General features: G+C 40.5%; 1 protein-coding gene across 1 annotated transcript in view; it reads left to right on the top strand.

Moving 5' to 3' along the window:
• Positions 1-15694, top strand: part of CDH18 (cadherin 18) — a 659070-nt gene that overhangs the window by 83472 nt on the left and 559904 nt on the right. The window lies entirely within an intron of this gene.

Here is a 15694-nt window from a genome sequence, read left to right as displayed (position 1 = left end):
TTTTCTACAGATTTTTGGAAAAGTGATCCTAGGCAGCAAATTTCCTGATGTTGTTTTCTTTTCAAAAAATAAACAATGAATGCTCTTTTTTGGATTTTTGATATAGTTCAAGTGCTACAGTTAAAAAAAGGAAATAAGGAATGAACAAATGTTTTATATTTCATATATATTTCACACTAGTAGCATAAGTAACCTTTTAATTGGATCACATTTTGCATACGCTCATCTGCAAAGTGCAGAAAAAGTAAATAATTGTGGAAATTAAAGGCAGAAGAGAGATGTTTTGGCACACTCACTTTTTAACTAACCGATTTCTACTGTATTATAATCACTCAGTGTTGTTACGCTTGATCTTGAGGCTGCGCATTTACATCCAGTCCCTCCCAGTTTTCAGGTACTTAGAAAAGACATTGATAGAATTGCCTAGTTGTTTTGAGTCAAGAAGCATAACTGGATATCATCCACATATTGATGAAATCTGACACACCATATGGATAAACAGACTCAACAGTCTTATGTAGACATCAAACAGGTGGTGTTTATAGCATAGAGTTCTGATGTATCCTACACCCTAAAGACCTCAGATTTGACTCTCTCCTATGAAGTCCAATTGGACTCAACCACAGAGTCTGGATGAGTCAGAGGATAACATGGTCAGTGATACTGAAAGCATTTGAGAAGCCAAGAAGAACCGTAATTGTTGTACTACCTCCTTCCAGGTTTACAGAAGATCATCAAGAAATCTTACTAATGCTGTCTCAGTATAGATTGAAATATTACTGATTGGGTCCAGAATAACTAGTTTCCTTCTGAGCCCTCTGTAATTACCCCCCCCACACACACCATTGCCACATCTCTACAACTTTCCCCAAAGATTACCCTAATGCCAAACACTCCTGCAACACTTCGTAACATAATTATTTTCTCTCTGTTCAATTCAAAGTCCTCATCATCTTCCTTATATTTGTTTTCCAGCTCATTCCATTCATATATTATTCTAATTTCTAATTGCCTTTCTTTCTCTTCTTGAAGTCTTTCTACTTTCAGATTAGTTCATTTCATTTCTTTCTTTTTCTTCTTGGATATGCTGGATCTGGGATCTAAAATATCTGCCTTACATTTAGAACCTTTCAATATCTTTGCATCTCTCATCAATTCTTCCATAATCAAATCAGTTCATTCCTTTTCTCAAACACAATACATGAATAAATGTAAGTTTAAGCTATGTATTTTAACAAATAGACTTTTTATATTACCCAAACAGTTACCATTCTCCTTCATTCTAGGATGCCTAAATCAACCAATTACTTTCTTTGCAGTCTCTTGTCTCAGTCCCACCTGCTGTCTTTATCCTACCAGTTAAAATAGTACATGCAGTACACTAACATCCTGGAGAATATGTTGAATTTTATGGTGAAAATAAAACAAAGCAAAAACAAATGATTGAGTTTAGTAAATTCTACAATTTTAAAATTGTTCACCAAAAATGCTTTTACATGTTTTCAGTCTTGCTGAAAAAAATATACTTTAGCAATAAAGAAATGCAAACCTGTAATAAAGATATTGGGGTGTACTATATCAAAATAAAGTTGCAAAACCCAAAGGCCTAATTCTTAATATTTTCTGTTCACATGAAGAAAAAAAATCCCATATTATTCAATAAAGTATGAAATGAGAGCTGCAGTTATGTTTTCATGGTGTAAAATTATTATTAAAAATAATTATGTGGTCATAAAGTTACGGTTTTAGGCCTACAAGATTTATTCAATTTCCTTTTTGAATTCTGACTTTCAATGACAGCCTTGGATATTGGATGTCTTTTCCTTTTTTATTATTATTATCTCTAAGGCATTCTTTCTTATATGAGATCATAGGGGAAAAGCCATGCTAGGTGATACATAAATTTACATATCAAATCAAAACTTTTATTATAGCCTGTGGACCAGAAAGCACAACAATAAAACACATATAACTTTAATTAACAATAAAGTGTTTTTAAAATGCAAAAATGTACAGAAAACACCCTCTTGTAGTAACTATAACGCAAATTGCAGTGGCATTTTTTTTGTTAAATGTCTATAATAGGAAGGATGCACAAAATCAAGCAGGAATTCCACAGAATCATTTTCATGTGGACATAAGCACTTCTGGAAATGGATGTTTTATACTGTCTCCACAGAACTGCAGAAGATAGAGCATCTGACTTGGCTGAGGTGACAAAATTTCAGAATTAGAATTGAAGAGAGATGAGAGAATATGCCCATTTTAGAAGAATCCATAAACTGTTGAGTTGGATACTAGTCTTACACTGGTTTGAAAATCAGTACCTCAGATATGCTGTTTAAGATGACTACTGGAATTTTCAAGTCCTAATGGACAGAGAGTTTTCAAAAAAGAAATAGCCTAAGGACTGGAGTTTGCTATTAGCTTTTGTTAGTCAAGTTGATTTAAATTGTCTGTGACGGTTGAAGCTGTTGTGTCTGGAAGGATGGGTCCAAGAACGGAGACAGACTCAGAAAGTAACTTCAACTCTTTATTAGTGACTTCAGATCTGAGCAATTTGCCCTAGCCGCCGCAGCCCCTTTTATAGAGCTGGCTGTGGCTATACGGCCAATGACAGAGGTTTGAGCTTGCCGCGCTTGGTTTGCCCAATCGCAGCAGCCCGTTTACCAGCCAATTGGATCAGTCCGGAGCGACCAATCACGACCCGCTGTTAGCAGACCAATCCACTTTGCAGGCTTTCAAGCCTGCTAGTCCGGAACACCCCTCCCCTCTAGGTTCCGTCTAAGGGGTGGGGTTATATAGTCTCGCAGGTAGGCGGGTCTTCGCACCTGTCTACCTGACTTGCGCTGTTCGAAATGTCTTTGCTCGGTCTCTGGTTCTGACGGGCTGCTTGCCGGAAATCCCTGGAACGGTGAGCTGGTTCCGTAGCTGTGACTCCCTTCAGGTGACCTCGGGATGAGTGGCACACCTCCTTCGTTGCTAGCGCTTGGGCTCACAGGGTTTGCTGGACCTGTTCGGTTGCTGCTACTAGGTGAGACGATCACTTGCCAAGGCTCTTCATCAGCTGGTGAGTATTGTAGGCTTTGATGTGGTGATTGTGGGGTTCTTTCTTCTATACCAGATGTTGGTTCAATTTCAGAACCCCCGATTTCCCTTCCCCCTCTGGTTTCATAGTTAGGGTCACTGATGGGAGATGTGGTTAGCCTGGATCGCAGCTGGTCAATGTGGCGTTTCCACACTCTCCCATCTGTGGTTTCTAGCCGGTAAGAACGGGGGCCTGTAACTTGAGTTATTTGGGCAGGGATCCACAGAGGGTCACCTGAAAAGTTCTTTGCAAATACAGGGTCTCCTACCTTAAAGGCCCGGTGTTTACTGCTGGAGCCCAAGGGTTTCTCTGGGGGGTATGCAGGATGTAGGCGGTCTAGAGGAGATCTGAGTTTTCTGGCCATCAGAAGTTCAGCTGGGCTTTTGTTGGTTGTAGTGTTTGGTGTAATATACTGGAGAAGGAGCATCCTGGTGACTTTATCATGGATGTTGCCATGTTCCATTTTTTGTAGAGTTCTTTTTGTGAACTGAACCATTCGTTCAGCTCTACCATTCGCCACCGGGTGAGCCGGTGATGTCAGTGCGTGTCGTATGCCACGGTCTGCTAAATATTGTTCAAAGGCTAAGGCGGTAAATTGAGGGCCGTTGTCGGATACCAGGACATCTGGTAACCCGTGCGTTGCAAAAAGTCTGTTCAATTTCTTGATGACCGCATCTGTGGTGGTGGTCTTCATTTTATTAACCTCGAGCCAGTTAGAGTATGCGTCTACTGTTATTAAGAAGGTATGCCCTTTTGTAGGTCCCGCAAAATCAATATGGATGCGCGACCAGGGGCCTCTGGGCGTTTCCCATTCGGCTGGTGAGGCTTTTGGTGGGGCTGAGTGTGTCTCTTGGCATTTGCTACAAGTGGCGACCCAGGTTTCAATTTGTTTGTCCATACCTGGCCACCAGGCGTAGCTCCTTGCCAGTGGTTTCATGCGTACGATGTCCATCGTGCAGTCATTGTAGAACTTTTTTTTGTAGTTTTGCTGGTATGACCACTCGGTCTCCCCACAATATGCACCCTTTTTGTGAGAAGAGTTCTGTTTGTCTGTTCTTCAAGGGTTTAAAAGTTTCATTGGGTTCGATTTGTGGCCATCCCCTCTCCACCCAGCCAAGAACTCGCGCTAAGCATGAGTCCTTTTTGGTGTCCAATGCGATGTCTTGCGCTGTTAGTGGAGGCGAGGGAAGAGTCTCAATCTGTAGTGTTGATAGTGTGGGAGCCGGGTCATCTTGGAGTTCTGGCAATGGAGAACGGCTCAAAGCGTCAGCGTGGGGAATGGTTTTCCCCGGGCGGTGCTTCAATTGATAGTCATAGGCGGCTAAGAACTCCGACCATCGTGTCATTCTGGGGGATAAAATATGTGGAGTAGGTTTATCGCCTGCCAAGATACCAAGTAATGGTTTATGATCTGTGATGATGGAGAATGATCTTCCATACACATACTCATGGAACCTTTTGATTGCAGATACGATAGCGAGGGCTTCCTTGTCTAGGTGACTATAGTTTCTTTCTGTTTTTGACAGTGTTCTTGAAAAAAATGCAATAGGCACCTCTGTACCGTTTGGCAGGATGTGGCTTAAGATGGCTCCTACTCCGAAAGGTGAGGCGTCGCAAGTCACAGTTAGTGGAAGTGTTTCATTGTATTGGATGAGCACTGCATCTGAAGTTAAAAGGTCCTTTACACGTTGAAAGGCATGTTCCTCCCGTCGTCCCCAAGTCCAGGAAGCCTTTTTATCGAGGAGTCTATGAAGCGGTTCAGCAACGGTCGCCTTCTGGGGTAGGAAAATGTTATAAAAGTTAATGAGACCCAGGAAGGCTTAAAGGTCTGTTTTGTTTTGTGGTCTCGGGGCATTCTTGATGGCAGCCAATTTCTTTTCTGTAGGGTGAATTCCTTGTTTGTCAAGGAGGTAATCAAGAAATTCAATCCTTTCAGTGCATAACTGGCACTTTTCCTTCTTTACCTTGAGGCCAGCGTCTTGGAATTTTTGTAGGACTGTTCTTAGTCGTTTTTCTAGCTGACTCCTTGTTGGGGCGGCTATTAACACGTCGTCGAAGTAGGGCATGACCCCTTTAATGCCCTGCAACAACCTTTCCATCAAACTTTGGAAAATGCCTGGTGCTACGCTTACTCCAAACTGGAGTCTGTTACACTTGAACGCGCCTCTGTGCGTGACTATGGTTTGGGCTTTGGCGGTTTCAGCATCAACCGGCAGCTGTTGATAAGCTTGGGCTAGGTCAAGCTTTGCGAATATTCTGCCACCCCCAAGTGAGTGAAGGAGATGCTGGACCACAGGTACCGGATAGGCGCTCTGCTGTAACGCATGGTTGAGGGTGGCCTTGTAATCCCCACAGATTCTCAAGGATCCATCAGGTTTTATGGGAGTTACAATTGGGGTCTCCCAGCGGGCATGATCGATGGGTTCTAACACGCCTTGTGCAATTAGTTTGTCCAGTTGCTCATCAATTTTTGGTTTGAGAGCAAAAGGGACACGACGTGGTTTTAAACGAATGGACACGATGTCAGGGCGGAGATTAAAAGAGATAGGGGACCCCTTGTACTTGCCTAGATTTTCGCTGAATACTTCTTGGAAGTCCCGGACGAGGGCTGCTTCCCAGTCTTTGTCTACAGTCTGATTGATGCCTGCCATTTCGATTCCTAATGGCGCGAACCACTGTAAACCCAGTAGGCTGGGTCGGTCTCTGTCAACGATGGTGAGAGGTAGTATTGCAGTGTGGTTCTTGAAGGATACCTGGAAATGACTGGAACCGGCGACCGGAATCCAGTTGCCCTGGTAGTCCTTTAATATGAGTCTCTGAGTGCTGAGGTCCTGGGGTGGATGTTGGGGATCAGCTGCTTCAGGGTTTTCCAGGAGACCATGGATAGGGAAGACCCGGAGTCCACTTCCATGATACACGGTCGATTTTCAATGTTGACCTCTACACGGATTTTTTTAGTGTCTAAAGATGAGGTGTGGCCAATGGTGATGGTCTGATGTGCTTCTTCCCATCTGGGCATGCCGGTAAATTTCCGGGTTCTGTTGTACTGGCTCCACTGGTTGTTTGGGCGGTCACGATTGGTGGTGGGGTTGCCATCTGTTTGTCAAAGACTGTTTTCCTTCCGTCTGGGACTGGCTCCTCTTTTATTTCGGCATACTTTTGCAATATGCCCTCTTTTCCCACAGAACCTACAGATGGTGTTTAGGAATCTGCATTCAGATCGTGGGTGGTTCCCACCACATCCAGCACATTGGAAATTTGGTTTACGATTCCGCTGGTCTCGTTGTTCGCGCATCCATGCTGCTGATTTGCGGGTGGCTTCTGCTGCGGTGGCGTCAGCTATTGCATCTGCGAGGGAGATGTCTCCTTTGGCCATGATCTTGCTTTGGACTGCGGGGTCTCTTAGCCCCAGGACAACTCGATCCCTCATGGCTTCTTCTAGATTTGCAAAGCCACACAACCCGCCTAAATTCCTTAGGTCAGCTACAAAATCCCCGATGTTCTCACCTTCACGTTGGTCCCTTTGATAAAATTTGTGTCTGTGGATGAGAGTCGGTACTGCCGGTGCGTAGTGGTTGCGAAGGATGGGAGCAAGGGTATCCCAGTCCATCGATTTAACTTCAGCCGGTTTTGCCAGCGCTTTGGCCATTTTAAAAACGGCAGGTCCACAATGCATCAGGAAAACTGCTCGTTTTTTTGCTGGGAGTGGCATCCTTCAGATTGTTGGACTCTAGGAACATCTGAAACCTGTCCATGTATGAGTCCCAGTCTTTGCTGGCTGGATCGAACGGGGCGGGTGGTATAGCGCTGCTGGCCATTCTGCTGATGTCTGCGCGCTGTCAGCCACGTACTCTAGTTGATCGTTGGTGAGTGCTCAGTCAGCTCTGCTGTCTCCACATCCCATCCTCGTCGCCAGTGTTGTGTCTGGAAGGATGGGTCCAAGAACGGAGACAGACTCAGAAAGTAACTTCAGCTCTTTATTAGTGACTTCAGATCTGAGCAATTTGCCCTAGCCGCAGCAGCCCCTTTTATAGAGCTGGCTGTGGCTATACGGCCAATGACAGAGGTTTGAGCTTGCCGCACTTGGTTTGCCCAATTGCAGCAGCCCATTTACCAGCCAATCGGATCAGTCCGGAGCGACCAATCACGACCCGCTGTTACCGGACCAATCCGCTTTGCAGGCTTTCAAGCCTGCTAGTCCGGAACAGAAGCCATATCCACTGGAGAGAAAAAAAAACAGTTTGAACCAGAAATTAAGGAGACAGAACCAGGCTCTGGCACTCACAGAAACCAAATTTGACTCTAATGATAAAACAGTATTCTTCTTGTATCTTGGAACTGTAAGTATTGATGTTATAAATTTAGACAGGACAGCTTTAAGAATATTAAACTTTATAAAAATGCAAATAGAAACACCATAAAGAAGCAGAGCGATGACCTTAACAAGAAAAACCTTGCAAGTTACAGGGATAAAATGTGCCATCTTTGAACTGAAGAATCTTTAAGATATCAATGGAGACACATTGATCCACATTTCTTGCCTGAAAAAATGCATGCTGAAAGATAAGGAGCTTGGAAATGCACCCCAAGATGTTTATATGTTCATGCCTTCTCTGCAGTATTCTCACTAATTTGCCATTTAGCACATTAGCTTTTTGATAGTTCAATACAAGTTGTTCTGTTAGGCAAAAGGAAGCCAATGTCCTTCTCATTATCCCCTAGAGGATGTAACAAAATTACTACATTGTCTCCACATCACAAGGTTGGAATTGCACAATTTATCAATATTAAACACTAATGATTAGAAGATGAAAAAGCATGAATTATTGAATTGATGTACAAATTTTAAAAAGTAAGGGGGTAGACCAGGGGTGTCAAATTCACAGTGTCACACTCTGGTCACCCCCACCCCCGGTTTAGTGAAGGGGAAAAAAGTTGTGATATGTCACATGATGACAGTGTGTCATTGAAAGTTTGACATCTCTGGGGTAGAGTATATCCTTGACTTATCATCTTTTCATGGAAATGGCTACACAAAGGTACCCCTGCGGAAAACAACTCACTCTCAATGAGTTGTTAGAATAAAGACTCTGGATAAAAAGGAGCAATCTTTTACCCATTGAAGGTTCCTAAAATTTGTGCCATAGTCTTTTCTTTAGATACAGAAACTTATTTGAAATCCACAAAGGATACAAAGAGTACCTATGGGAAGGAAATGTATTTTTCAGCTAAATGGTGCAGTCTGACAGTGGTCTAAAATTAAAACGTCCCCTCTAAATCCCAGCTGTCCTCAATAGTGATATTTTCACTTTGAACTCAATCTAACAGTTTTAAATAAAGATACTTTGCATATAGTTTGCATGTTGTATTAAGCAAGCTAACTGGTCTATAATTGTCAGGGTTACATCTATTTCATATATTCTTTTAAACAGGAATAAACTATGGCCTCATTCCATTAGGATGGAAATATACTGTACTATTAACATGAGTAAAAAAAGAGCAGCCAGCACTGGGACTCATCAATCTTTACTTCCTCTTAGCAACTCTGGAGGGATAGAATCACCTCCAGAAGCTTTCCTAGATTTCAGTTGTAAACAAGACTCTTAGCTTTGGCTATGACACCAATGGCCATTTGGGAGAAGTCACCACTGGGTGGAGAACCACCACTGGATTATTTAATAGTACTGGATTAAAAATGTTCTGAAAGTAACTCTCCCAAATATCTGCAAGCATTTGGCAGATGAGATGTAAATAGCAATTCATAGGAGAGCATTTAATAGGCACCAGAACCAAGCAGGGTTCTTAAGTTTAGCCACTGCAATTAATCTCCCTCCAGTACTCTTCCAGAGCTAGTTCTTTCTTAGCTTTTACAAGTACTTTATAAAAATCTCTTATGCTCTCTCAGTGACTGAACGGAACCTAATGAGTTATCAGATAAAAAAGTATATATTGTAGTAAGAAGAGCCTTTTTGTTTAACAATATGTATGATTTTCCTTCCTTTATTCATTCTCTTGTCCCAGCCACAGACTGGATCCATTGCCTGGTGTGCTCTTGCCCAAAATTGAACACACTGAGGTGATGTTTGTATAAATAAAGTTTATTCTGCAGAAAAAAAGAACACAGGTATCTCTCAAAGCCTGTATAGCCCACCAATGCTTACTTGGAGCTTTTATACAGTAGTTAACACAGGTTACACATGTTTGATGTCATAGGGTCACAGAATCTTTTTCCTGTGTCCTAGCGTCAATATTTCAGCATTTCCCTCTATGCATAATGCAACATTCAGCAAATCTATTTCTAATCTGCACATAAGTTAACCACAAAGTTTTACATATTCCATAACTCTTCAGCTAAACTTATTTCAGCAATCCATTTTTAGCACTACCTTCTGTAAGCATTTCCTGTGGGTACCTTGTGCTTTGTTCCATAATTCACTTACATTTTCACAAACTAAGCACTTTGTCTAAGTACTAGCTTTGTCTTAAAAGCTAAAGCTTTACTGATCTTTTATTAGGAATTTGAGCCTATTCTATCACCTTCCTTCCTCTATTTTATTTCCTTTATTTACATACTATTTGCTAAACAGATAGCAATATTCCAACTAGCATTATTCCAACTCATTGCAGGAAAAATTGTACTACTTTGTGTCATTAGTCAGAAGAACAGCCTGTTTTTATTTTGATTTAATTGTTCTTCCATGGCAGTGGTTTTCTTACATTGTCAGAGAGGTGTGAAATAGTTGTAAAAATTGTAAACCACAATAATCACCTATCTCTACTTCTAGGGAGGTATTTATAGCTGGAAATTATTGCTTTAACTATTGTATTTTTAAGTTGCTATTCAACATATAGCAGTACCATTGTTCTATTATTCCTGAAGCAGAATAATAACTGTAACTCGCTAGGTTGACCAAACAATATGAACTCCAAATGATTGAATACTATGGAGGAAAATTATTCCTGTAGTATTGCTAGCCATTGCTATGCTAATGTTGTTTCAGTTGCTCAGAAGTTCATATTTTGAAAATCAAAAGCACAGCAATTTTAGGGTCACAGTGTATATAAAGTCATGATTGACTACTTTTTCCACATTGTGTAAATTTGTTTTGTTGAATTCCAACTTTACAGTATAACTATAAGTCAACACTTTATGCAATCCTTCATGTTCCTAAGAGAGTGGGAATTAAACAAGTTGTTTCTACCACATTTAAAAATCCTGGAGAAATGCAAATTGCATTTGAACATCTCATAAAAAAAGAAGGAGAAAGCTTTAGCAAAATTAGTTTACATCTGGAATTCTAGTTGTCATTTCAACATAATTAAAAAAACACAATGTTCCTTTTTTGTCTATACCAGCCGCACCGCTGGGCGCGCCAGCCTTGCGCCTCCCTTTTTATGGCCTGAGGCAGCCGAAAATACGGACCTGGCCCACTTCTTCTCCTCTCCTGGGTGTGGCGTCCGCCCCCCAGGGGGGCGGGGGGCAAAAAGAAAAGTAGAGGGGGGGGCAAAAGGGGCACGGCCTAGGGCGGGCTTTAAGGGGCAAGGGCCATAAAGAAGGTTGCCTTGTTTTTCCAAATTCTGTATTTGGTTAAAAAATTGTTGCAAAACTTTCACCTGTTGCCTTGTCTGCTTTCAGGCTGCCAAAAAACGGAGGGGCCACCCCTTTAGGCCCCTGCCCCGGTGGTCTATACTGTATCTACTCTAGCAGCATAGCAAGGAAGACAACAAGCACAATTTTGCATGTAGAGAGATATTCACATTTTGAGACTATTCCTGCTCACAGATACCATAACTATGATAAAGTTATTAAGCTGAGGAATTTTCTCTCTCCTTTTTAAACATTCTTACTTCTGCAACATGGCAAGACACATAGGTAGAGTGAGAATCTATGGAGTCTGTGAGTGCTAAAACTATAATTACAAGGAGTCTGAAAGAAAAACACAAAAGTCGTAGGACTGCAGATTAGTTTATGGTGGGATGTGTATAGAGAAATAGCGCCAATCATCTAAAGTACCACCCTCTCAAATTTAAACAGAAAACAAAAAGGATTAATTTACTATATAGAGTCAGGAACTGGAGTCTTCTAGGATTTATCCAGCAGGTATTATTTGCCATTCACTGTTTGTTAGCCCTGGCTAAGGAGATCCCAATGAGTCAATTAGCTTCCTTGTAAGATGTTCCTTTGAGACCAAGGAGAGACAACCAGTGGGGCATCTAAGGTAAACCAACTTCCTACACTGAAGGTCCTTTAGAATATTCTATTAACTGTTCACAAAGCAGAACTTTTCCCTCTTTTAATTTCCTTCTCTTACTGTATTTCATTACCAATCTCTGCATCTTTCTTCTATGACTTTGCCTAAATCTTTATAATTCAAGCCAGCAGCTGCTACTAACAAAAATAACACAAGCTATCAAGACTTCTGCAAAACAGAGAAGCCTAGTGTTGCAACTGTGTACATGTTATGTTTGACAGCAGGGGTGTCAAACTCGCATTGTCACAGTGGCATCATGTGACATGATTTTTCCCCCTTTGCTAAACCAGGCATGGGCATGGCCAGCATGTGATACATAAAGCCCACAAGTTTGTTCTATAGCTTTATTTGCTATGCACTGTGTATCTTCCCAATTACTAATCATTAAGAAAACTTTGAAATGATATATGAGGATGTGTGTAACCTTGGCCATTCCATCTAACTATAGAAAAGAAACATCTTTAAAAGTCTGGATGAAGTTATTTCCATAGCAATATACATTCAAATATTTTATTTTGGCAGGCAAATATATGTAGAAAGCATTCCTTCTATGAACTGAAAGAATGCAAACTTTATTTTTTCCCAATTTATTTGAGAGGTTTTGAAAATGTATGCAACAATTCAAATCATGATGGAGTTATAAATAACTTAAATGAGAGGTTTGTTAGTTGTTTTCAATAATAATGCAATCCCAAAACAACTGGAACACATTGGCATTGACAAAATCACCATGAGTCAATTGCAAAAGGCAGATTTACTTGGAAGAGCTTACCTCCTGTAACAACAACATCTGCTTATCCCAAATACTTGTGAAGCATAAAAATACCAAATCCAGTCTAAAGATCTTACTGACTGACTGCAGCAAATCACAATAATAACATATCCCAAAGATGCTTTTTTTTAAAGGCAACTGGACTTTCTGGTTTTTATTTGAAAATCCAAGAAGCTTCTTCAGCTGTGACTGGATGGTGGGGGAATACAAGGATTTATACTCCTTGCAGACAACTGGTCATTTGCATTTTAGCAAGTCATTAAGGTCACGTGGATGTTTATCTGTGTCATCAGGGTCACCTGAGTGGTGCTAATTGGTGTGGAGCCTTCTTGGAACTGTTGAAAAGACTGTGTTGTAGATTGGAGATACATGATGTTGTATCCCTCTTGCTATTTTTCCTTTTTCCGACCATCATCTGTTCTGCTGTGCCAGGAGATTTAGATTAGCTAGGAAACAGGAAATGGTTAATCTCTTAATCTCTGTTAAGAGAAGGTTGTACAATTTTGACATAGATGGCCTCTTTCAAATAAGCAATCTTCTCTTTCAAATAAGCAATCTTCTCTGTCCAAAACAATTCCATCTTTTAAAAAATTCCAATCTACAACACAGTCCTTTCAATAGTTCCAAGAAGGCTCCACATCAATTGTGGAGATATTTGCTTTCCATTAAATTAGAGAACCCATACGTGCTGTCCATCATAACTGTCTATTAGCTGATTGTGTTATACAGTAGTTATACTGTAGTTCTTAAATAACAATGGAATTCATGTAATGATCACTGTTCTTGCTGTACTGTAACTCACAGTCTAAACTTCTATTTACTAGCTGTAGACCTCTAAATCAGCGGTCACCCACCGGTGGGCCATGGCCCACTGGTGGGCCGTGAGAAAATTTTGGTGGGCCGCAGAGAAATCTCACCCCCAGAGATCCCCCCAAGCAATTAATCCAGGCTGCGCAGAAACACAAGGCTGCACCACCCACATAGTCCATGGGAACCCTCCCCGCCCACTCACTCCTCACCCAGTAAACTTGCCTGCTAAATTGCTATTTTTCCTCTTTCCAACCATCATCTGTTCTGCTGTGCCAGGAGATTTAGATTAGCTAGGAAGCAGGAAATGGTTGGATCTCTTGCTTTCTGGCTAGTCTTTAGATCTTCGGCTTAGCACAGCCGAACCTCCCTTAGGACTGAAGGTTTGCTTGCAAGTAAATTCAGTGCAGACTCACGGCAAGCAAATTTGAGAGACTGAACTAACCGATGGCAGATAGATAAATCACTGAATGATTCTGTGAGCAACTCAATCTTCCTGCTTTGCCTGATTTTGAGTAAAAGTTGCTCTTTTTTATAAAAAAAATTCAATATTTACATGCATGGTGTATTGTGAGTTAATTTTGTGAGTTTGCTTGCAGGCAAATTTGATGTGACAGACTGAGCTAGCCCATGGCAGATAGATAGATATCTGAATGAATCTGTGATTCTGTGAGCAACTCAATCGTTGCCTGATTTTGGGTAAAAGTTGCTCTTTTTTATATAAATCAATATTTATATAAATATTTATAATATTTACATACAAGCCATGCCCAACCAGCCACACCCACAAATAAGGCCACGCCCACAGAACTGGTTAGTGGTCCCTGGGATCTAAAATTATGAGTTTGGTGGTCCCTGAGGTCCAAAAGGTTGGCGACCCCTGCTCTAAATTATTCCCTTGGTTTTGCTGTTCATTGGTCACTGAAAATGAAAATGGCAAGAAAACCAGCAGAGCATGATTTGCAACATTTTTAATATTTATGGATTTCTTCAAATAACTAGAGCATCAACATACCACTACTCTTTTGGTTAGAATAGTTTATTAAGACAAAAGATTTAAACAGATACAGGTTGGATATTTCTTTAACAGGTTCCTATCTGGGATGTTTATGAACTCAGTCTTGACTCACTTTAAAAAAAAATAGTTGACTGTGATTGGGTAAAGATATGCCATTTAAGTTATTTTTAGCTATCAGTCATTGGAATAGTGCAGGTTATTGATGTTTCTTCTTCCAGTTTTAAAAACATGCTAATCTTTCAATACAGTTTCCCTTGAAATATATTCACCCTTCCAATGCAGCTTCCTTTAATATATATTCTGCATGTATGTTGAAAAAAGCAGGGAGGAAAATACAGGTTTGTTATACTTCGCCACCTTGGAGACAGTTCATTTTGTCAACTTCAGTTCATACTGTAATTGTATGTAAGTTTCTCAGGAGAACAATGAGATGTTCTGAGATTCCCATTTTTCTGAGCACTTTCCACAGCTTGAACATAGTCGAAGGCTTTTCCATAAGAGCTGCCCACAGCCCTCACAAACTCTGTTTTTGGATGCGACAGCCTCCAGAAACCTCTGCCAGCAAAAATGGAGCTCCATTTTTGCTGGAAGAGGCACCACGGGCCAGTCCTTTGCTGTTTCCAGGTTGGTCCATGGGCCAGATCTGACCCCCCGGGCCTTGAGTTGTACACCCTTATGCTGGACGAAATCACAACTAGTACATGGGCATCTATTTTACAATAACTTGTCCCAATCATTCAGCATAGTCAGGAATCAAAAAGAGAACATTTCTGAACCATCTGAAAAAAACCTGGCCATACATTTTTATTGCCTTAATAGAAATCCTATCAGGATAAAAATTATCCTAACTATAAATAGACAGAATTCAAAGTCATGCAGATAAGGATCTGCTTCTTTAAGGGGTTTTTAGTTTTAACAATTCTACAGTTACATATTCAGTATAAATACCTGGACACTTGTACCCTGTTGATACTCAATCTTCATGCTACCTCAGTTGCCTATAATATACAGTAGTCAGTATAAGATAATTACTGACAACAGACCAGCATTTCATAGCAGAAGCTGGGGGGAAAATGCTACTATTCTTTGAGCTATAAAGTCAGAAGCCGTCTGTCTCTCTTTGTTCATATCAATTCAGTAAGATTTAATATTCTGGTGTTTTGAAGAATAGGTTTGCTTTCTTTTGAAACATTTCAATATGCATGTATGCTTTGATGCTGTTTGTCAAAGGGAGTACAACTCATAAAGACACACAATTCTTTTCTAAAATGGATTTCTGTGATGTTTCAAGACCACAGCACTTCTTAGTTCCATTTGTTACACCTATGCAGTAAGCACCTTAGACTTCTTGTATTTTTTCAGAGTAAAAATATCCTCCCATTTCTAAAATAATAGTGGTTTTTAGAAGACTGTTAAGCATAACTAATGTAATTTACTTTGCTTAATGTCAAACATGAACTCATACTACAACAGAAGTACTCTAAATGTCAACACAAATCAATTTTGCAAATGTCAGTTCGACATTAATGAAAATCCAGCTCTCTTGTGAAGGATGCCTTCCTAATTCTTAATAAATGTTACATCAGTTTACATCATAGCCGTTTTATACCACAGGAAATATTTGCTGCTGCATTCTGATTAGAACATTGTTTCTCATACATTCAGATAAATCATTTACAAGACTACACATCTTAATGGCATAGAAAAAATGGCAAACACATTTAACAGACTCATAATACACTAGCACAAAAAGAGGC

Source organism: Notechis scutatus, chromosome 3 (assembly GCF_049901735.1).
Source record: "Notechis scutatus isolate UNSWTSFEM ecotype Mainland chromosome 3, rNotScu1.2, whole genome shotgun sequence".
Lineage (NCBI taxonomy): Eukaryota > Metazoa > Chordata > Lepidosauria > Squamata > Elapidae > Notechis > Notechis scutatus.
This window is presented reverse-complemented; position numbering and strand designations above follow the sequence as displayed.